At 39.5% G+C, this 25,198-nt stretch overlaps 1 protein-coding gene and 1 pseudogene across 2 annotated transcripts in view; both read right to left on the bottom strand.

The window, feature by feature from the left end:
- Ctnna3 (catenin alpha 3) overlaps positions 1–25,198 on the bottom strand; it is a 1,666,920-nt gene that overhangs the window by 546,002 nt on the left and 1,095,720 nt on the right. The gene's annotated exons all lie outside the window — the stretch shown is intronic.
- Positions 324–961, bottom strand: LOC110565370 (small ribosomal subunit protein eS7-like; annotated as a pseudogene).

A 25,198-nucleotide genomic window follows, 5' to 3' on the forward strand; every position in this document is an offset into this window, starting at 1 on the left:
GCTTACATTGTCTTCCCAAAGACTATAACCAGCAGTGCCTCAAAATGAATGCCGAGACTCATAGCCAAACATTGGGCGAGTCCTAGGGAGTCTTGTGGAAAGAAAGAGAAAAGGATCTGGAGGTTACAGGAGCTCCACAAAGACCAACAGAGCCAACTAACCAGGGCCCAGGGGGCTTGCTGAGAGGGACAAATCAACCAAGGAGTGGTGGGGGTTTGTCTGATGTTTGCATTTTTTTTGGTTGGGTTTTTTGTTTGTTTGTTTGTTTGTTTTGGGTGTTGTTTTGTTTTGCTTTTACTATTAAATTTATTCAGTCATTTTCTTTACAACTGAAACTCTGGGAATTAAAAGTTAACATTCTTGCCCATGAGCGTCTTATACACACCAGAAAAAGTTTTGACCTTGTGCTCCCCATTGTTCTGCTGTGCTTTGCCTAGATGAACCTTTATGCGCCAGCTATTATCCAGCCAATGTCACGTGGATCCTCTTAGCCACAATTTCACTTGGGAAAACCAAGTCCACAAGGACTGCCTTCAGGGTGTGGCTTCTGGGGTGCTTCTGCTTATTTTTCATGCAGCTTTTTCCAGCTTCACTTGAGCAGAATCCTCCTCTGAGCAATGAAGACCACATGCTTCCCACTGAACCTTTTCTCCAACTCAAGAACTAGCAGGACTTGGATTCTCTGGAAAGATTTCAGCTGAGGAACTGGGACTAAGAGGAGTTGAGGGAGGGGGCTACAATCGGTATAAAAATGAATCACTTGTAAAAATTAAATAATAAAAAAGAAAGTATGATAGATTTCTGACCACCACCAACTTCAATTTCCTTGGCCACCATGATGTTGAGTTCATGGAGCTGAGCCTTGAGATCTGAGTTCATCTCCAGCAGCAGCAGCGCCTGAGAGATGCCAGACTTAAAGCTCACCATTGGGCTTCACAGTCTTGGTGCTCAAGCTGAGCATGGCTTCATCCTTACGGAGTGCCAGCTTAGAAAGAGCTGATGCCTCTACAGTAGGCTCCCATCCTGAGCGAGGGGAGCAGGGGCTGCCTTGGTCATGAACTCATTTGCCTGCTCTTTGATCACTTGTCCATGGCAGCCTTGCTAGGCTACAGAGGATCTAGGCAGTCCTGATGAGACTTGATAAGCTCTGGGCAGATGCCAATAGTGGAGAACTCCCCCTTCGAGTGGACTAGGGCAAGGGGATAAGGAGAAGGAGGAAGGGAGGGTAGGACTGGTTGGAGTTGAGGGAGGGGGCTAAAAATCGGGATATACAATGAATAAATTGAAAAAAAAAAAACCACCATAAATTGAAAAGAAACAAAAAGTAAAAGCTGATGCTTGTATTATAATGCTAATAACTGGCCCTCAAGATCTGGTTACTGCCTGGGTACACATTCCATGTTTGTGAGGACCTACCTAAGACATTATACCTGAATGATTGATTAAAGCCCTAAAACCTGGGCAGGACTGACTGAGGTAGGCATGGCTAAGGTTCCCAGGATTTGGGAACAGGAGAATCACAAGACAGAGACAGACAGACTGGAAGAGAGGAGGAAGGAGGACACCATGATGGTTTAGCATGGAGAATGAAACATGTGGGCTGGAAGGACTCCAATAATGGTGTGAAAAGGCCTAGATGAAGAATACAAGCACATATTTATAAAATTATGGAGGGAAGATAGGCCAAATGAGGATGTTTAAGGAGAATAGCATAGGATGGGGGCTGGGAGGTAGATGGTGAGGTTATTAAAATACTTAAATGGAATTAGCTGACCAGACCAATGTATTTTAAGTCATTATAAAATCTAACAGGTGTCTGTATTTTATTTAATTGTGATAGCAGGTTAAACAATACTGCCATAATAGTCACAGGGAAAATAATAAACATTATATAGCCCAACACTTTTTAATTTACACAACAAAGGATCATGCATGAACTGGTCTTAGGCCCCCTACAAAGAGGTACCAGATGGGCAGCTTAGGCTTAATGTGGGTCCTCTAGTAAGGAAAAGGGGACTGCATCTGACATGGACTCACTTACTACCTTTTTGATCACTTTTCCCTGGTGGAGCTACCTTGCTGGCAACAGAGGAAAAGGACATGCTCAGTCCTGATGCAACTTGATGGTTTGGGGTGGATGGGAGAGGGAGCTCCCCATTTCTGAGGAATAGGCAAGGGGGAAGGGAAGGGGAAGAGGGTTTGACTGAAAGGGGTGAGGGATGGGGTTACAACAAGGATATAAAGTGAGTAATTAAAGAAATTTTAAAATTTGCATAGTTTGTTATTTTATGGTTTCTTGACTGCTCTGTTTTATCAGTCTGCACATTTGTTTCTGTTTACCTGCTCTGTAGAATTTGTGTTCAAATAGTGTTCCATTGTTTTCATCTCTGTTTTTTCCACTGTAGTAACGTGTAGGTTTTTCCTAAACCCTCTTTACCTCAGGGTCTCTTACAGCAGCTTTCCCGGGGAGATCCTCAGACATATGTAACTCTCAACTTTCAGCATGGGCCTATTAAATCTAAAGTTGTGCCTTAACAAGGTCCCAGGTTATGTAAGAATATCCAGTTAGACCAGCACCATTTGTTGAAGATGCTATCTTTTTTCCATTGTATGGTTTTGGCGTCTTTGTCAAAGATCAGGTGTCCATAAGTGTGTGGATTTATTTCTGGGTCCTCTGTTCGGTTCCATTGATCCACCATTCTGTTTCTATGCCAGTACCATGCAGTTTTTAAAACTGTTGCTCTATAGTACAACTTAAGATCAGGGATGGAGATACCTCCAGAAGATCTTTTATTGTAGAGGATTGTTTTAGTAATTCTGGGTTTCTTGTTATTCCATATGAAGTTGAGAATCTTCCTTTCCAGGTCTGTAAAGAATTGTGTTGGTAATTTGATGGGCATTGCATTGAATCTGTAGATTGCTTTTGGTAAGATGGCCATTTTTACTATGTTAATCCTACCAAGCCATGAGCATGGGAGATCTTTCCATCTTCTCATATCTTCTTCTAATTCTTTCTTCAGAGATTTGAAATTTTTTTCATACAAGTCTTTGACTTCCTTGGTTAGGGTTACTCCGAGGTACCTTATGTCATTTGTGGCTATTGTGAAGGGTGTTGTTTCCTTAATTTCTTTCTCAGCCCTTTTGTCTTTTGTATACAGGAGGGCTACTGATTTTTTTGAGTTAATTTTGTATCCTGCCACTTTGCTGAAGGTGTTTATCAGCTGTAGGAGTTCCCTGGTAGAGTTTTTGGGGTCACTCACGTATACTATCATATCATCTGCAAATAGTGATAATTTGACTTCTTCCTTTCCAATTTGTATCCCCTTGATCTCCTTCAACTGTCTTATTGCTCTAGCAAGGACTTCCAACACTATGTTGAAGAGATATGGAGAGAGTGGGCAGCCTTGTCTTGTCCCTGATTTCAGTGGGATTGCTTTAAGTTTCTCTCCGTTCAGTTTGATGTTGGCTATAGGCTTGCTGTATATCGCCTTTACTATGTTTAGATATGTGCCTTGTATCCCTGATCTCTCCAATACTTTGAACATGAATGGATGTTGGATTTTGTCGAAGGCTTTTTCAGCATCTAGGGAGATTATCATGTGGTTTTTTTTCTTTCAGTTTGTTAATTCGATACTACGATGGAGCAGCTGAGAGTGGCCATTGTCACAGTAAATTCTACCGGAGTGGACGCAGGACTAGCCACAGGATTATCAACATGGATTGCTGCAGCCATGAATCATCTGAAGGAATGGGCGGGCATGGGAGGGTTAGCAGGCCTTCTGGTGTTGGTCTCCTTGGTTTGCCTGTGGTATATATGCAAGATTAGAGTCTCACAACAGTGTGATGCAGCCATGATCATTCAGGCCTTTACAGCCATTGAAGCAGGACATTCTCCCCAAGCATGGTTGGATACCATAAAAAGCTAAAATGATACGCTCAGGATGCGAGGCTAAGCACTGCACTCAGGGTCAGCCGCTTTGGACCCAGAGAAGAGCATGTCTGATTGCATGCGGGTTGATGCCCCAGGTCCCGCCTCTGAGAAAAAGGTATCGGACGGTCTGATGCTCTTTGGGTGGATGACACCTAAATGAACATCTGTACAAAGTCCCAATTTATTTCTAATATCAGAGATCAGACCTCTACTCTTGCCTGATGTGTCTAAAACAAAAAGGGGGAACTGTAGAGAGCTGCGGAATGCTATGCCTTAAAGATGGAGCTGGTTTCTGCCTTCCACCTTCCCGATGGTGAGTGCTCTCTGTCACGAACAACTCCACATTTGGCTAAGGCCGAGGATCTGGCTTGCTTCCATGTATGTGGACCTATCTGCATTGCCCCCGTGGCACGCCTGGGTTGGCTACCCAGAGGCTATTTAAGCTGTGGGCTGGCTTTCCCCGGGGTCCGAGGATTGTTCAATGTTCCTGAATAAACTGCATTGAAAAAAAAAAAAAAAAAAAAAAAAAAAAAGAATATAGCAAATATTTAATCTCACAAATTAAAATTACTTAATATATCTCCAGTAGCTTCTGGGTGATATTAATCAATGTTTCCTTTCTGACTCATAATGATGGAACACTTATCTTCTATTTGTTATCTTCAACAAAGGAAACCATTGTCATTGGAACAAACTAACAAAAACATGTTTAACTCACCCTTTAAAGACTGGCTACACATAAAAGTGAGTCATGATCACTAAACTAGAATGTCTGACCTATTGAGCTGGTAGTGTATTTGTCTGGTGGATGCTTCAGTCCCTGTTCTATTGCTGTGAAGAGACACCATGGCCAAGGCATCTCTCAAAAGAAAGCTTTTAATTGGGGGTTTGCTTACAGTTTCAGAGGGTTCATCCCTGAGTGTCATGACAGGGATCACGGTGGCATGCAGGCATGTGTGGGGCTGGGAGCTTACACACAGATCCACAGGAAGAAGAGCAGAGAGAGACTGGGAGAGAGAGAGGAGAATATCCGGATATCAGGGCCTGGTATGGGCTTTTGAAAACTCAATGCTCCTGGCTACACACTTTTTACAAAAGGCCACACCTATCCAACAAGGCCATTCCTCCTAATTCTTTCTAAACAGCTTCAGGTGAAGTCATCTATGCAAACAATGTTAAATTTGTACTTAATTTTATAGAATGAATGTTATTATATGCTGTTTTCTTAAGTGAGATAAAAAGTATGGTGGAGCTGGATCTTGAGGAATCACTATTCCTATTTGTCTGAGAAAGCGCCAGATTGATTTCCAAAGTGGTTGTACAAGTTTGCATTCCCACCAGCAATGGAGAAGGGTTCCCCTTTCCCCACATCCTCTCCAGCATGTGTTGTCACTTGAGTTTTTGATCTTAGCCATCCTGATGGGTGTAAGGTGAAATCTGAGGGTCATTTTGATTTGAATCTCCCTGATGGCTAAAGACATTGAGCATTTCTTTAAGTGTTTTTCTGCCATTCTACAATCCTCTACAGAGAGTTCTCTGTTTAATTCCATGCCCATTTTTTTAATTGGATTACTTGATTTGTTACTGTTTAACTTCTTGAGTTCTTTATATATACTGGATATTAGCCCTCTGTCAGATGTAGGGTTGGTGAAGATCCTTTTCCAGTCTGTATGCATATATCCAAAAGATGCTCAAGTACACAACAAGGACATTTGCTCAACCATGTTTATAGCAGATTTATTCATAGTCAGAACCAGGAAAAAAAAACCCAGATGTCCCTCAGTTGAGGAATGGATACAGAAATTGTGGTACTTTTATACAATGGAATACTACTCAGCAATTAAAAACGAGGAAATCATGAAATTTGTAGGCAAATGGTGGGACCTAGAAAAGATCATCCTGAGTGAGGTATCTCAAAAGCAGAAGGACACACATGGTAAATACTTGCTTATATAAACCTATAAGATAGGATAAAAATACTGAAATCTATATACCTAAAGAAGATAAACAGGAAAGTGGACTCGGGGTAAGATGACCAATCCTCACTTAGAAAGACAAATGGGATGGACATTGGATGTAGGAGAAAACAAGTAACAGGACAGGAGCCTCCCACAGAGGGCCTCTGAAAGACTCTACCTAGCAGTGTATCAAAGCAGATATTAAGACTCATAACCAAACCTTCGGCAGAGTGCAGGGAATCATATGAAAGAAAGGGGAGTTAGTAAGACCTGGAGAGGACAGGAGCTCCACAAGGACCAAATATATCAGGGCACAGGGGTCTTTCATGAAACTGTTTCTCCAACCAAGGACCAGTATGGATATAATCTAGAACCCCTGCTCAGATATAGCCCATGGCAGCTCAGTATCCAAGTGGGTTCTCTAATAAGGGGAACACGGACTAATTCTGACATGAATGCAATGGTGAGGTCTTCACCATCCCCGCCCCGAGGGAGGAGCAGCCTTGCTAGGCCACAGAAGAGGACATTGCAGCCAGTCCTGAAGAGACTTGATAAGCTAGGCTCAGATGGAAGGGGAAGAGGACCTCCCCTATTAGTAGACTTGAAAAGGGACAGGGAGAAGATGAGGGAGGGAGGGTGGGATTGGAAAGGAATGGGGGGGGGGCTACAGCTGGGATACAAAGTAAATAACCTGTGATTAATATAAAAAATAAATAAGTTAAAAAAAATAAAAAAAAATTTAAAAAAGTATGGTAGAATGATAGGATTCTAATAGTCACACCTGAAATGCAAGATAGTTACTCTGCTTTTTAATGTGCATGTGTGTATGTGTGCTTCTGTTTTTTTGGTTTTGGTATCATACAAATTTGCAAAAATGAGAGCACTCTAATAACTACTCTGTGAGTACCAGAGACTTGTTTGAGATAAAAGGAAAAGGCCACATTAACCCCATCCAAGAAAGAGAAGGCACATGTGTGTTGTGGCTGCCACAGAAGAAAAGAATTAAGAGAAAGATCCCTGGGATAAGTCCCCCATTGAAATCTGTTAGATATGTCCATAAATGACAAAACTATGTTCAGCCATTGTATGATTCAAGTGCCACAGGCAATCATGTACAGCAGGAGCTGTGGGGTTTGCCTTTATGTTAGAGATACACAGCACAAGCAGCCTAATATTATCTGGAATCGGGAGCAGATCTGAGTCTGAGTAGGGGCTAACTTTACAGAGAGAGCTGCACTGTCATCTCTAGTGTGTGAATGCGTAAAACTGTCTTCCACTTCTACAGACTTCCCGGAATAATGTGAAATTAGGTGTTTTTCCCTTTAAAGCAGGTTTTAACTTTTCGAGGGGTTATTCTTTGTCTATCATTGTCCCTACCGACTTTTCTTCCAGAATTTCACCTGAGTCTTTTCTGCATCCATTATTTTATAATCAAAGACATAAATCAGGAATGCGTATAATATTTATGGCCTAGGATGACATATTCGGAGTTTTTATTCCTAAATTAACTGTGATAATAACTGATATTTTATCTTACATGTCTATCCCAGTTTTTAATATTATTCCTCATATAATTCATGTATTTATATGTGCCTTCAATTAGCCGTTCTTAAATCTATACTTATCTCTTCACTCATTAGTTTGCTTTCTATATTTTCAGCTACCTGTTTTTAACTCCAGTCTGAAAATGTTAAATGGGAAATTCTAAAAATAAACAAAGCATACATTCTGAGTAGTGTAATGTCATCCCAACCGCAATATGACTCATCCTTTGCTCCAGGGTACCCATTCCCATGTATTTCAGATTGAACAACATATTTTACATTATTAGGTTGTGGGTGCTCCCGAAACCATGAGTAAGCTTTACTCTATTTAACTGTGACCCCAAAGTGGCAGAATAACTGTACTCGTGAGTTTACTACTCTCTGCTATAATACATCTAATAACACTATGATAATAATGTGCTGTAATTGCTCTATTTATGATTGTTATTATTAACCTCCATTCTGCAAGATTTGTAAAACTTTTTCATATATTCTTGCTTCAGGTAACAACCTACTGTCTGTAGAATTCAGTACCACCCACAGGCTCAGGTATCCACTGATAGCCTTGGAACACACACTCTCAAATGCAAGATGGCTTGAATAATATAGAATGTATTATACTAAAGGAATCTGATAGGTCTGTATTCGCCCCGAAGGGAATTAATCTGTCCCTGTTTATACAAAAGGAATTTCATTACGGTTCATCTTCTAGGAGTTACACCAGGCAAGCCCAATCCAGGAGTTGTGGGTCACGTGGGGCCCTGGCTATCTATGAATGCATCTCAACACAAAATCATAAACTTAGTTAAAAATTAATATGCATTTATTTTACTTATAGTTATTGTGAGAGGAGGATGTATGCATGCCTGCCATAGCACACATGTAGAGGTGGGGGTATAACTTCTGGAGTTTCTTCTTTTTATCATGAGGGCTCCGGAAACAGACCTGTCAAGGCCACTAGGGATGAACGGGATTAAACCATCTTGTCTCTCTTCCTTGAAATATTTTGTTTATTTATTCATTCATTTAGTTAGTTATGTAATTTCTTCACTTGTAGCTTGACTGAATGATTGTGACTCTTGACTCTGAACTTTGCAGATGGAAACCTTGAATCATAATATCAAAGGTTGCACACAGCGGTGACACATCCTCAGACTCAGCCACATCACCCAGAGTCACCTGGTATTTTCATCCTGTACTTGTCTTTCAGATCATATTAAAGTGTTTGTGATTCAAAATCCTAATATTTTTCTCAATCAATTAAAGTGTTGAAAAGCCTTAACTGTTCCTTGTGTTGAACGTGTTTTTATATATTATTCAAGTATGAATGTATGTGTATATATATATATATCACAAATTTTTATAAGCTCATTAGATTTGAATATAATTATGTACCTACCCTTTCCTCTGTGTTGTATGGTTTCTTATGTGCTCTGTGATGCTGACAAAGCTGTAATTGACATTTCACAATGCAGTTTTTTTTGAACAGCTGAACTATTACTTTATAAAACTGTGTAAGCCCAAACAGAGATATTTTCATTTGTGCTCTAAATTGTCAGTGGATTCTGCATCTAAATTAGAGCAATTGAGAAACCCAAATACTACCTGGAAATTACTGACTTATTAAAGAAACACCTGTAGGCATCTATGGAAAGCATGCTAATACACATTTAAAAACTTCTTATGTGCATGTCCATTAAAATGAAAATCCTACTTTTAGAAACGCATTCTAACAACATAATCAGAAACACAGTTTCATTTTTAGCTTGTAGACATAGAAGTCATGTTAAAAGTAGAATATAGTAAAGATGAAATAAAAAATTTATATAAAACATAATAAATGTCTTTAATGAAATTCTATACAACCATGAAGAATCAAATTGTACAACAATATGGAGATTAAAAAGAGATTTTAAGTAAAACAATAATAATAAAATAAAACTACTCAAAATTCTCTGCGATATACATAAGAGATTTATATTTTGAAGCATTATTTTAGCTTAAGGAATACATAAACTTGCACAAATAAATGAACATCAATCTATATGAGAAGGCATCCCAAATCTTTTTCATGAGAACCTCTGCTCATTCCTCAGTTTCATTAGAGTTCTGAAAGAAGCCAGTGTTCAGGTCAAAATCCTAAAGGAATAGTAAAACTAACCTCTTGATTGAGGTAAAATTCTTTAACCTATTAAAATTATTAAATTATTCTTATTCAGAATTATTTAATTTTTCTTCAAAAGTGTGGATAAGTGTACAAAGACCTGGAGAGGACAGGAGCTCCAAAGGGAGACCAAGAGAGCCAAAATAAAAAACGAAAATAACAACCCAAAAACAAACAAAAACTGGGCCCTGGGGTCCCTGCAGAGACTGATACTCCAAACAAGGACCATGCATGGAAAGGACCTAAAACCCTGGCTCAGACGTAGCCCATAGACTCATTCTCCAAGTGGGGTCCCTAATAAAGGGAGCAGGGGCAGTTTCTGGCATGAACCCCGTAGCAGGCTCTCTGATCACCTCCCCCTGGGGTGGGTGCAGCCTTGCCACAGAGGAAATCAATGCAGCCAGGCCTGAGGAGACCTGACTCTCTAGGGTCAGATAGAAGGGGAGGAGGTCCTCCCCTGTCAGTGGACTAGGGGAGGAACATCGGGGCGGGGGGAGGAGAGGGAAAGAGGGTGGTATTGGAGGAGATGTGGGAAGGGGCCACAGCCAAGCTACAAATTGAACAAATTGTTATAAATAATGATAATAATAAAAAAAGAAGTATGCATACTCACTGCACACAAACACACAAATAAAACATTCTTTTTGCTGAATGGATAACCTATTTTCTAGTGCTATCACTAATTTTATTTACTGCTTTGGCTTTTGAAACAAGTGAATGCAAAAGGATTTAATGGTATTTTATGATTTATTTTACAAGGAAAAGTAACTCAAGTTTTCATCAGCTATAATTTTCTCTATGGCATTCAATATTTGAATGAGGTACCTGTGACAGATACTGGATGGCCAGTTTCCCAGGAAATGTTCTGTGCAATGAGGCTTATTTATTTACCTATAAAACCTTTTCTTCTTTGATATAGTCAGATTTTAACTGCAGGCTTCATGGTTTTTTTTATACTAAAACTTGGGAAGACCCATGGGCAGGAGGTTGAGAAATTATAACTAGACACTATATACAATCTCCAGGTTTCTGCTGCTGAAGAATTGCTGTTTTACATTTTCCAATTTCTATAATTTATTGAGGATATCACTCTCTAACCAGACTAGATAGTATTTATTGAGTGGGGTGCTTTTATAAAAATATACAAGAACCTTTTGCGTTACGATTTTTTGCCTTCTGTAGGTAAAATCTATAGTTTCTGGAATGAAATGTATTTCTGATTAGATGTGGTTATAGTTCCCCAAAGAGGATTATAATTGAAACTTTTTTAAAATGTACAATGTAAAAATAATTTTAATTCTATAAAATAAATTTATAAGAAACATATAAGTCCTGGAGAGATGGTTCAGCGTATAAAATACATGATACATAAACTCAAGTTTTTATTATTATTATTACTACTATTTACCATTTATTCACTTTGTATCCCAGTTGTAGCCCCCTCCCTCATCTCCTCCTGGTCCCAACTTTCCTCCCTCTTTCTCCCCTGTCCCTCTCTCCTAGTCTACTATGGGGAAATCTTCCTCCCCTACTGTCTGACCCTAGCCTATTGGTCCCATCAGGACTGCCTGGATCCTCTTCCTCTGTGGGCTGGCTAGGTCACCCCACCAGGGAGAAGTGATCAAGGAGCAGGCAACCAAGTCTATGTCAGAGACTGTCTCTTCTCCTCTCACTAGGGAACTCACATGGAGCCTGAACTTTCTATGGGCTACATCTGAGCATGGGATCTATATCCTCTCTACACATGGCCTTTGGTTGATGTATCAGTCTCCCCTGGGCCCAGGTTTTGTTGTTGTTGTTTTGTTTTGTTTGTTTGTTTGGTTGGTTGTTTTTTTGTTTGTTTGTTTGTTTGGCTTTGTTGGTCTCCTTGTGGGGCTCCTGTTCCCTCAGGTCCACTTATATCTCTCTCTTCCATAAGACTCCCTGTGCTCTGTACAAAGTTTGGCTATAAGTCTCTTCACCTCATCTTCCTTTAGACTAATCCAGACTCCTTTGCGTTACTTTTAATAATAACCAATGGGGTCAAGTTAAATAGTATTTGAATACTCCATTTAATGTATAGAACTTCAATATGTGAATGAGTGGATCTTTACTTTGGAAAAAAATATTGTCAGCATTCAATTTGTGTATATGGGATAATCATAGGGTTTTGCTATTATTGCTTCTTTTGTTTCAGATTTCTTTTTAACTTCATACTGTTTAGAGGAGAGAGTCCAAGATGGCAGCGACCAGTGCTCCCCATATCTAAGGGGCACAGGATTTGAAACACTGAAATTGGTGAGTAGAGGGACAGCTGAAGCCAGAACATCAACATTGAGGCTTAGAAGGCAAGAGGGGACAAGCCATGAGCCAGGACATTTCAGATCCAGGTCACATGTGGACTTCTCCAGGGACTGAGAGTGGTGAATATTCAACGCCTCCTACATTTCCCCTTGCTCCAAGCATGGGCCTCCCTGCTCAGCAGAGGTGGCAGTGGTTGCCCCAAGCACAAGCTTCCCGCCTGGTGACAGATGGCAGAGGCAGCAGCAGGACGGGCCTCCCAGGTCTGTGGCTGCAGTGGGCACTGGTACAGGCCTCCAAGGCCTGCAACTGCAGCAGGCAGCTGTAAGGACCTCTCAGGTCTGCTGCTGCTGTGGGCAGCCATACAGGATTCCCAGGTGTGCAACTGAAGCTTGGCAGCAGTTAGCCCACGCAGGAGTCTCACTCCTCAGTGACTGAGACAGCAGAGGCCTCTGCCCCGAGAACCAGTCTCCCTGCCTGGCCACCAGACTGGATACCACTTGGCTGTAGGATCTCCTACATCTCCCTTGCCCCTGTGGGCCAGAATCTGAAAGTAGAGAACAGGGGGAACCCCTGTACTTTCATATTAGGCCTGAGAGCAAGTGAGGGCACCTTCAAGTAAGTGCCCAAAGAGCCCCAGATACAAGGTCCTTCTACTCTAGCAGCCAGATATCAGATCCCTCCCACCCACACCCCCACTGAGGGCAACATAGGGGTCCTTGGAACAGCATTCTCAATATTGAAGCCCCTGTTCTGTGGTTCTACCAGTGGAGTACGGGCAAACAATTCCTGAAGCCAAGACAGATCTGAATAACAGGAGGAAAGTACAACAGGCCTGTAGTCCACTGAGGAATTCAGGGCACCTGTGCATGTGCTTTGCATGTGCATTGTGCCCACAAACAGGGCCGACACACCCTCCTGCACATAAGCTCCACTCTTCTAGGCATCTACATGCTCTAGCATGCTTTAAGGCTCACTTCCACACACATGCCTGCACTTGTGCACATGTGCCTGTGACCTTACTCCCTTAGCTACAGATGAAACACCACAGCCTTCTCTCAAACCAGTGAACCTCTCTCACCTTTCTGAAGAACACATCAGACACCAGAGAGAGACAGACCCAGTCTGAAGTACAGACTCCAGGAACAAACAGGGAAGGTTACAGATAAGCAGATGACTAGAAGTTGGCGTAAGAACACATCCAACAAAAATCAGGACATCATGGCTTCACCAGCAATCCCCCAAATCAATGGATATGCTAATTCATTGGAAACACAGGAAACTTATCTCAAATCTATGTTCATCCAGTTATTAGAGGCATATAAAGAGGAAACAAACAAAGCTCTCAAAGAAATGCAGGCAAATACAGCCAAACAAATAGAGGCACATGTTAGAGGCACAAGTAGAGGCATATAGAGAGGAAACAAACAAAGCTCTCAAAGAAATACAAGCAAATACAGCCAAAAAAATATATATGCATATGTAGAGAAACAAGTAGTGACATGCAGAGAGGAAACAAATAAAAAATAGAGGCCATCATGGAAAGACATGAATAGAATCCACATTCCAGCAGATGAAGGAAATGGTGCAAGACAAGAAAACAGAATTAGAATCAATAAAGAAAACACAAACAGAGAAAACCCTAAAGCTGGAGTACATAGAGAAAAGATCAGAACCACAAAGGTAAGCATCACCAACAGAATAGAAGAGATGGAAGAGAGAATTTCAGGCACTAAAGATACAATTACAGAAATAGACACTTCTCTCAAACAAAAAGTAAAATCAGAAAAAGTTCCAAACACAAATCATACAAGAACTGAGACTCATGGCCAAACTTTGGGCAGAGTGCAGGGATTCATATGAAAGAAGTGAGAGTTAGTAAGACCTGGAGAGGACAGGAGCTCCACAAGGACCAAATATATCTGGGCACAGGGGCTTCCCTGAGACTGATTCTCTGACCAAAGACCATTCATGGTTATAACCTAGAACCCCTGCTTGGATGTAGCCATGGCAGCTCATTATCCAAGTGGGCACCCTAGTAAGGGAACAGGGACTGTCTCTGGCATGAACTCTGTGGCTGGCTCTTTGACCTCCCCACCCACCGTGGGAGAAGCAGCCAAGTTAGGCCAGTCCTGGTGAGACCTGATAAGCTAGGGTCAGATGGAAGGGGAGGAGGACCTCCTCTAATAGTGGATTTAGAGAGGAGCAGGGAGATCAGGGAGGGTGGGATTGGGAGGGAATGAGGGAGGGGGCTACAGCTGGGATACAAAGTAAGTAAACTGTAATTAATATAAAAAATAAAAATTTAATAAAAAAAATTTAGCATAAAAATAAGAAATCAGGGATGCCATGAAAAGATGAAATCTAAGAATAATAGGAATTGACAAAAAAAGAATTTTCCATGTTCCCAACTTGAAGAAAGAGATGTCCATTAACATACAAGAGACCTACAGAACAGCAAATAGAATACAGCAGAAATTAAACTCTTCACATCACATCACAGTCAAAACACTAAATCTACAGAACAAATTAAAATACTAAAAGCAGCAAGGTAAAAAGGCCAAGTAACATGGTAGACCTATCAGAATCACAGCAGAATTATCAACAGAAACTATGAAAGCCAAAAAGGCCTGGACAGATGTCATGAAGATTCTAAGGGACCACAGATGCCAACCTAGATTACTATCCCCAGAAAAGTTTTCAATCAACATAGATGGAGAAAACAAAATATTCGATGACAAAACTAAACTTAAACAATACCTCCACAGCAGCCTAGCCCTACAGAAGATACTAGAAGGAAAACTCCAATCCAACAAAATCAACTATATGCAAAAAAACAGGATATAGATAACTTTGCATCAAAAAATTAAAACAAGCATTGAAAAACCAACTCCACAATAAAAGGAACTAACATTAATTGGTCACTAATATCTATCACTATCATTAGACTCAATTCCCAATAAAAAGACAACAGACTAACAGAATGATTGCAGAAACAGTATCCAACATTCTGCTGCATCCAAGAAACATCTCTGTAACAAAAATAAGCACTACCTCAGAGTAAAGGGCTGGAAAAGTGCTTTTCAAGGAAATGGATTCAGAAAACCAGCTGTGGTACCTATCCTAATATCTAATAAAATAGACTTTCAACCAAAATTAATCAAAAAAGGTGGGGGGGCACTTCATTTTCATCAAAGGAAAAATCCACCAGGAGGATATCACAATCCTGAACATCTCTATCCCAAATACAAAAGTATCTGCATTCCTAAATGAAACATTATTAAAGCTTAACTCACATATCAATTCCAACACCTTAATAGTGGGACCAAATATATCCCCACTTTCACCAAGGGACAGATCATCTAGGCAAAAGCTAAACAGGGAAATAATGACACTTACGGATATCCTAACTCAAATGGACCTAATAGATATATACAGAACTTTTCACCCAAACTTAAAAGAGTATACATTTTTTTTTCAGCACCTCATAGAACCTTCTCCAAAAAGGATGATAAAGTTGTGGACAAAGCAAGCCTCAACGGATACAAGAAGATTGAGATAATCCTTGTATCCTCTCAGACCACCATGGCCTAAAACTGGAATTCAATAACAACAGAAATAACAATTAGCCTACATACATATGGAAACCAAACAACTCATTACTCAGTGACAGGTTGGTCAGGAAAGAAATGAAAAAAGAACTTAGAGACTTCCTAAAATTCAATGAAAATGAAAGCACAACATAACCAAACTTACAATACACAATGAAAGCAGTACTAAGAGGAAAGTTCATAGCACTAAGTGCCTCCTAAAAGAAGTTTGAGACATCTCATACAAGCAAATTACTGGCACTCCTAAAAGCCAGAGAAAAAAATTAAAATAAATAAAAAAGGAAGCAGACATAGCCAAGAGGAGTAGAAGATTGGAAATAATCAAACTCAGAGCTTAAATCAATGAATTAGAAACAAAGAAAACAGTTGAAAGATTCAATGAGACTAAGAGCTGGTTGTTTGAGAAAACCAACAAGATAGACAAACCTTTAGCCAAACAAACTAAACAGAGAGAAACTATCTAAATGAACAAAATCAGAAATGAAAAGGGGGACAAAACAACAGACACTGGGGAAATCCAAACAATCATTAGGTCTTACTACAAAAGCCTCTATGACACAAAATTTGAAAATCAAAATGAAATGGACAATTTTCTTGATAGATTCTATTTACTAAAATTAAATCAAGAGCAAGTAAATAGATTAGATAGTCCTATATCCCCCAAGGAAATAGAAGCAGTCATCAAAAGTCTCCATTCCAAAAAGAAGCCCAGGGCCAGATGGTTTCAGCACAGAATTCTACCAGACCTTCAAAGAAGTAATAACTTCAATTCTCTTCAAACTATTTCACAAAACAGAGACAGAAAGAACATTACCAAACTCATTCTATGAAGCCACAGTCACCTTGATACTTAAACCACACAAAGACCCAACAAAAAAGAAAACTTCAGACATATCTCTCTTATAAACATTGGTGCAAAAATCCTCAATAAAATACTTGCAAAACAAATCCAAGAACACATAAAAGATATCATCCACCATGACCAAAGAGACTTCATCCCAGGAATGCAGGGTTGGTTCAATATACAGAAATCCATCAATGTAATCCACCATATTAAAAAAAAAAAAAAACTGAAGGAGAAAAAAACACATGATCACATCCTTAGATGTTGAAAAAGCATTTGACAAATCCCAACATCCATTCATGTTTAAAGTCTTGGAGAGATCAGGGATACAGGGTATAAACCAAAATAGTAAAGACAATATACAGCAAGCCTATAGCCAACATCAAACTAAACAGAAATACACTTACATCAATCCTACTGAAATCAGGGACAAGGCAAGGCTGCCCACACTCTCTGTATCTTTTGAACATAATACTTGAAGTCCTAGCTGGGGCAATAAGACAAATAAAGGAGATCAAGGGGATACAAATTGGAAAGAAAGAAGTCAAAGTATCACTATTTGCAGATAATATAGTATATAGGAGTGACCCCCAAAAATCAACCAGAGAACTCCACCAGCTGATAAACACCTTCAGCAAAGTGGCTGGAAACAAATTTAACTAAAAAAAAAAATCAGTAGCCCCCCTGTATATGTAAGACAAAAAGGCTGAGAAAGAAATTAGAAAAACAACACCCTTCACAACAGCCACTAATAACATAAAGTACATTGGTGTGACTCTAACCAAGCAAGTGAAACACCTGTCTGAAAAAACTTCAAGTCTCTGAAGAAAGAAATTGAAGAAGATAGAAGATGGAAAGATCTCCCATGTTCATGAATCAGTAAGATTATCATAGTGAAAATGGCCATCCTGCCAAAAGTAATCAAATCAATCAGATTCAATGCAGTTCCCATCAAAATACCAACACAATTCTTTACATAACTTGACAGAAAAATTCTCAATTTCATATGGAAAAACAAACAAACAAACAAACAAACAAAAAACCAGAATTGCTAAAACAATCCTGTACAAGAACAGAATGTCTAGAGGATCACCATCATGGATCTCAAGCTGTACTACAAAGCAATAGTAATAAAAACTTCATGGTACTGGCATAGAAACAGAATGGTGTATCAATGGAATCAAATAGAAGAACCCCCCCACCAAAAAAAAAAACCCACATACCTACAGATACTTGATTTTTTTATAAAGAAAGCAAAACCATACAATGGATAAAAAGAAAAAAGAAAACATCTTCAACAAATGGTGCTGGTCTAATTGGATGACTACATGTAGAAAAATGCAAAAGATCCATACCTCCCTCTCTGCACAAAACTAAAGTCCAAGTGGATCAAAGACCTCAACATAAAACCAGACACACCAATTCTCTTAGTGGGGAGAATTGGGGAAAGTGGAGAAAAGCCTTGAACTCATTGGCATAGGAGACAACTTCCTGAACAGAACACCAACAGCATAGGCCCTAAGAGCAGCAAGCAATAAATGGGACCTCATGAAACTGAAAAGCTTCTGTAAAGCAAAGGACACTGTCATCAGAACAAAATGACAGCCTACAGATTGGGAAAGGATCTTTACCAACCTATACCTGACAGAGGGCTAATATCCAGAACATCTAAAAAACTCAAGAAGTTAAAAAGTAACAAATCAAGTAATCCAATTAAAAATGGGGTTCAGAGCTAAACAGAGAATTCTTAATATCAGAGGAATATCAAATGGCAGAGAAACACTTAAAGAAATGTTCATCAGGGAAATGCAAATCAAAATGACCCTGAGATTTCATCTTACACCCATCAGAATGGCCAAGATCAAAAACTCAAGTGACAATATATGCTGAAGAAGATGTGGCGAAAGGGGAACCCTCCTTCATTGCTGGTGGGAATATAAACTTGTACAAGCACTTTGGAAATCAATCTGGCAGTTTCTCAGAAAATTAGGCATTGTGCTACCTCAAGATCCAGCCATGCCACTCCTAGGCATATATCCAAAATATGCTCAAGTGTACAATAATGATATTTGTTCAGCCATGTTTGTAGCAGCTTTATTCATAATAGCCAGAATCTATAAACAACCCTGATTTCAATTAACTGGGGAATGGATAGAGAAACTGTGGTACATTTATACAATGGAGCACTACTCAGCAATTAAAAACAAGGAAGTAATAATGTACAGGCAAATGAATGGAACTAGAAAAGATCATCCTGAGTGAGGTATCCCAGAAGCAGAAAGACACACATTGTAAATATTCACTTATAAGTGGATATTAGATATATAATATAGGATAAACCTACAAAGATCTGTACACCTAAAGAAGCTGTGCTAGGAGGAGGACCCTAGGTAAGATGATCAGTCCTCACTCAGAAGTGAAAGGGACATCAAAAGATGGAGAAAAACAGGGAAAAGGACAGGAGCCTACCACCAAGGGCCTCTGAAAGACTCTACTGATTGAGGTATAGAAGCAGAATCTGAGACTCGTAGCCAACATTGGGCAGAGTTCAGGGAATCTTTTTTTCACCATTTTTTTTTAAATTATACTTTATTTACTTTGTATCCCTCCTCTAGGTCCCTCCCTCCTCCCCTCCCAATTCCTTCCTTCCTCCCCCTTCTCCACACACTCCCCTCCCCAACTCCACTGGTAGGGGAAGGTTTCATTTTCTTCCTTCTGATCCTATTCTGTTAGGTCTTATCAGGAGTGGCTACATTGTCTTCCTCTGTAGCCTGGTAAGGTTGCTCCCCCCCTCAGGGGGAGGTGATCAAAGAGCAGGCCAATCAGTTCATGTCAGAAACAGTCCCTGTTCCCATTACTATGGAACCCACTTGGACACTGAACTGCCATGGACTACATCTGTGCAGGGATTCTACGTTATCTCCATGCATGGTACTTGGTTGGAGTATGAGTCTCAGGAAAGACCCCTGTGCTCAATTTTTTTTGGTTCTGTTACTCTCCTTGTGGATCTCTTGTCCTCTCCAGATCTTACTATTATTTCCCACTTCTTTCATAAGATTCCCTGCATTCTGCCCAAAGTTTGGCCATAAGTCTCAATATCTGCTTTGATAGTCTGCAGGGCAGAGCCTTTCAGAGGCCCTCTGTGGGAGGCTCCTAACTTGTTTCCTGTTTTCTTCTTCTTCTGGTGTCCATCCTTTTTGCCTTTCAGATTGGGGATTGAGCATTTTAGCCAGAGTCCTCCCTCTTGATTAGTTTATTTAGGTGTACAGATTTACTGGCTATACAATGACCATTCCCAAAAAGAATCAGGTTATCTTATTAAAGAACAGGGAGGTAGAAAAGCCTGGAGTCCACAAAGAGAACCACAGAGCCAAATAATTAGGTCCTGCAGGTTCTGCAGAGACTGATACTCCAACCAAGGACCATGCATGGAGAGGACCTAAAACCCCTGCTCAGATGGGCTCAGTCTCTAAGTGGGTTCACTAGTAAGGGGAACAGGGGCTATCTCTGACATGTACTCAGTGGCTAGCTCTTTGATCACCTCCTCATGGAGCAGGGAAAGCCTTACCAGGCCACAGAGAGAGACAGTGCAGCCAGTCCTGATGAGACCTGAAAGGCTAGGATCAGAGGGAAGGGGAGGAGGACCTCCCCTATCAGTGGACTTGGGTATGGGAGGTGATGAGAGAGGGAATGTGAAATTCAGAGGGATGATTGATGGGGCTATAGCTGGGATAAAATGAATAAACTGTAATTAATAAAAAAATTTCAAGTACAGAAGAAAGCTATGAAAATATAATCAGCTATGTTATTAAATAAAGTCTATACCTTTTCAAAATTTTATCCAAATAGATAATATGTAGCATGTACATTTCATTATATTTAATTTACCCCAAACAAATAAACCAACATTATTCTAGTGCCCTTCCTTTGCCTTGGAAAGATTTATACAACAAGCCATTATCTGGTTAGCAGTAATAAATGATAAGGATGGTGGTTTTTGTAATTTATTATATTGTAGTGCAGAACTCTCACACTGACCAAACAAATACATTTAGATATTAATCTAAAATAGGCAGAAAAATATTAACGGTGGATGAGGATTTTTCAATGCCTTGTTTGTTATGAACCTTTACATAGTCAAGTAAGATAAAGAGCAAGGATACAACTTTAAAAGTTTTCATAACCAACACTCAAATAGAATGTAACACTACCATGTTATTAACTCCTTCTGAGAGTCACCGTTCTGTTACTGTGACAAAGTACCAGGTGTAGCTCACCTAAAAAGCAGAAACATTTATGTGGCTCCTGGATTTACAGGTTTCAGTTCATTTTTTTCAGTGCCATTTTTTCTTGTTGCTCTGGGCCAGCTAAACATTTTCAGGCAGAGGTCTGTGAAGTACAGTGTCCTAAGGACATTTATTTTGTGTGTATGTTTGTGAAAATAACCTTCTTCTGCTAAGGCCCACCCCCTAAATCTTCTGTCTTCCCAGAGCACCATCACCTGTGTCTGAGCCTTCAAAACATGAATGAGGCTTTTAAGATGCAAAGCACACAATGTCACTGCAGGAGCATGTTTCTAAACATGACCAATCAGTTTCACCTGTTTCTGAAACATTCAAAACCAAAAAATCACATCTCTAGTTTCTTTTAACAATGTAATTTTTATGAGATTCATGCAAGTATATGTACATGGATATAAGTCATTTATTCAACAGCAGTCTGTTTTCATGAACCAAATTCTCATAAATATGTTCTTTCCAGATTTAGGCTACTTCAATTGGTGTTGTTCTTTTTAAATTACTATAATTTATTGCAATTTATTCAATCTGTATCCAGGCTGTGGCCCTCTCCCTCATCTCCTTCCAATCCCACCCACACTCCCTCTCCTTCTCCTATGCCCCTCCTCTAGTCCACTGATATGGGATGTCCTCCTCCCTTCTATTTGACCCTATCCTATCAGGTCTCATCAGGACTGGTTGCATTGTCTTCCTCTGTGGCCTGCACTCACCAAGGGGAGGTGATCAGAGTTCATGCCAGAAATAGCCCCTGGTCCCCTTACTAGGGACCCCACTTGGAGAGTGAGTCTATGGGTTACATCTGAGCTGGGGTTTTAGGTTCTCTTCATGCATTGTCCTCGGTTTGTATATCATTCTCTTCAGGGCCCCAGGACATTTGGTCAACCATGTTCCTAGCAGCTCTATTCATAATATCCAGAAGCTGGAAACAACCCAGATGTCCCTCAGTTGAGGAATGGATACAGAAATTGTGGTACATTTATGCAATGGAATACTACTCAGCAATTAAAAACAAGAAAATCTTTAGGTGTACAGATTTTAGTATGTCTATCCTATATTATATGTCTAATATCCACTTATAAGTGACTATATACCCTGTGTGTCTTTCTGCTTCTGGGATACCTCACTCATGATGATCTTTTACAGTTCCCGCCATTTACCTGCAAATTTCATGATTTCCTTGTTTTTTTTTATCACTGAGTAATATTCCATTGTGTAGATGTACCACAATTTCTGTATCCATACAGTATTGAGTATCCCCATCAGTTGAGGGGCATCTAGGTTGTTTCCAGCTTCTGGCTATTACAAATAAAGCTTCTACAAACATGGTTGAGCAAATATCCTTACTGTGTAATTGAGCATCTTTTGACTATATGCCTAGGAGTGGTATAGCTGGATCTTGAGGAAGCACTATTCCTAATTTTCTGAGAAAGCACCAGATTGATTTCCAGAGTGGTTGTACAAGTTTACATTCCCACCAGCAGTGGAGGAGGGTTTCCCCTTCTCCACAACCTCTCCAGCATGTGTTGTCATTTGAGTTTTTTATCTGTACACCTAGAGAAACTAATCAAGAAGGAGGACTCTGACTAAAATGTTCAATCCCCATTCAGAAAGGCAAAAAGGATGGACATCAGGAAAAGGAGAAAACAGGGAACAGGACAGGAGCCTGCCACAGAGGGCCTCTGAAAGTCTCTACTCTGCAGTATATCAAAGCAGATGCTGAGACTTATGGCCAAACTTTGAGGAGATTACAGGGAATGTATGAAAGAAGTGGGAAATCGTAAAACCTGGAGAGGACAGGAGCTCCACAAGGAGAACAACAGAATAAAAAAAAAAAAAAAATCTGGTCACAGGGTTGTTTTTTTTGTTTGTTTGTTTTGTTTTGTTTTGTTTTTTGTTTTTTGTTTTTTGTTTTTTCTGAGACTGATATACCAACCAGGACCATTGTTGGAGATAACCTAGAATCCTTGCACAGATGTGGCCCATGGCAGTTCAGTGTCCAAGAGGGTTCCATAGTAATTGGAACAGGGACTGTCTCTGAGATAATCTGATTGGCCTGCTCTTTGATCTCCTCCCCCTGAGAGGGAACAGCCTTACCAGGACAAAGAGGAAGACAATGCAGCCACTCCTGATGAGATCTGATAGACTAGGATCAGAAGAAAGGAGAGGAGGACCTCCCCTATCAGTGGACTTGGGAAAGGACATGGGTGGAGAATGGTGAGGGAGGGTGGGCTTGCAAGGGGAGAAGGGAGAGGGCTATGGGGAGATACAAAGTGAATAAAGTGTCATTAATAAAAATTAAAATTAAAAAAGAAAAAATATAAGCATTGTCAGCTTGAGTAGGAGTAGGGAAGCCTATGGATCTTGTCAAATCTCATTTTGTAAGTTGATTATTGTTTGCATATCATGTAGAAAGAAGCACAATAAGGTAAAAAAAAAAAAAAAGAAAGAAAATCATGACATTTGCTGGGAAATGGTGGGAATTAGAAAAGATTATCTTGAGTGAGCTATCCCAGAAGCAGAAGACACACACGGTATATATATATATATACACACACACTCATAAGTGGTTTTTAGACATATAATATAGGATAAACTTACTAAAATCTATACTCCTAAAGAAGCTAAACAACAAGGAAGACACTAGGGAAGATACCCAATCTTCATTCCGAAGAACAAACACAGTAGACATTGGAAGCAGGAGAAGACAGGGAACAGGACAGGAGCCTACCACAGATGGCCTCTGAAAGACTCTACTGATGAAGGTATCAAAGCGGAGGCTGAGACTCATAATGAAACTTAGGGAAGAGTGCATGGAATCATATGAAAAGTCTGGTGAGATGGAAAGACTTGGAGGAGACAGGATCTCCAAACTTTGCGTTGTTCTTATCACACTGTGCATGAATCCACTTCCCTGTGTACATGGATTTCTGCAGGTTGTGCCTATGGGAGATGAATTCTGAAGTGATTGGCTATATACACTTTTACATTTTCCTAATATACCTGTAAGAGGACATGTGATCAGACACACATGAGGATGCTTCATATTTCACATCTCTACCAACTTATGGTAGAAATTCAAAATATAGCCATATACAAGACAAAATAGATGTGTTATTTTGTTCAGAGTCCCTGACAACTAAAGATGTTATGTAGTTTTCTGTATGCTAATTGAACATTTGGTGAAACATACATTCATACCACTTGTCCAAACTCTGTTTTTCTAATGATCTTTGTATATTTCATGTCTATAGTTAAATAAATACAGCTTATATTTAACTGTATCTTCATATGTATGGTATTTAATAATTACGCAGAGCTGTGTAGATACAATGTTATTTATCTCCAAATACATTTCCTCTTCTCTGCCTTGTTGGTAAACTTTTAAAAACAATGTTCTTAATATTGTTTAGTTCACTGGCTAGTAGTTTTTAATACTGAGTACTCTTTGTTTCTTATTATATGTGTTTCATATCAAAAGCTCATGAACATTTTCTTCTACATTATCTCCTAAAAGCTTATTATGGTCTTTCGCTTTTAATTTATTAATGAACTGGGAAATTATTGTGAATACATGGTAGCCCTGAAATTTCATTTTCTTTTCAGATGCTTATAACTGTCCTCATTACACTTACAGAAATCCTGTTTCCCCAAGTTTTGTGTTATCAGACAGAATGAGGGTATAGTATTTATACGTCTTTGCTCTAATTGTTGATAAGTTCCTAAAAGATTTATTTATTATTATTTATACCATATTCTGCCTGCATTTGTGCCTGCAGGCAAGAAGAAGGTACCAGATCTCATTATAGATGGCTATGCGCTATCATATCTTTGCTGGGATTTGTACTCAGGACCTTTGGAAGAACAGCGCATGTTCTTAACCTCTGAGCCATCTCTCCAACCTCCGATTGATAAATTTTATGAACTAACATTTTCCTACTGTACTTGATCAAAACAGTAAATTTTGCTAAAATCACAAGTCTAAATATAAATGGCTTTAACAATATTCATACTTATTTTGCCATATTTGCTCTCACTGTGCATCCATTTTGAGTTGTCTGGTATATTTGTTTGAACTATGTATCTATGTATGTATGAATGGATGGATGAATGGATATATGGATGCATGTATTCACTTTACATCTTGATTGTTTGAACTCTTCTCATTTTATGGTCCAGCCTGACAAAGCGCCAGTATGTGAATCTTCAGGTGGTTACTGTAGCAAGATGAAGGCTGTAAGCCAACATACAGATGAATGGAAGCCCTAAAGTAACATGAGTAGCTATACATAGCTTGAAATAAACTACAAACCAAAATTAGTAATAAGACATAAAAGAGGTCACTATAAATTATTAGGTAGACAATTAATGAAGACAATGTAACAACTAAAAGTGAAAACAAAACTAAGGTGAATAAAAAACCATTCATCAAATAACCTAAATGAAGGAGGTGCCAAATTAAAATCAAAAGTGTAAGGGGGAAGGCAGGAGAATTGCTACAGATACCAATCAGATCCAGAAGATAAATAGAGGAAGCTTTGAAAACCTACATTCCCAAAAAGCTGTAAAGT

This window comes from Meriones unguiculatus, chromosome 16, assembly GCF_030254825.1.
Source record: "Meriones unguiculatus strain TT.TT164.6M chromosome 16, Bangor_MerUng_6.1, whole genome shotgun sequence".
NCBI lineage: Eukaryota > Metazoa > Chordata > Mammalia > Rodentia > Muridae > Meriones > Meriones unguiculatus.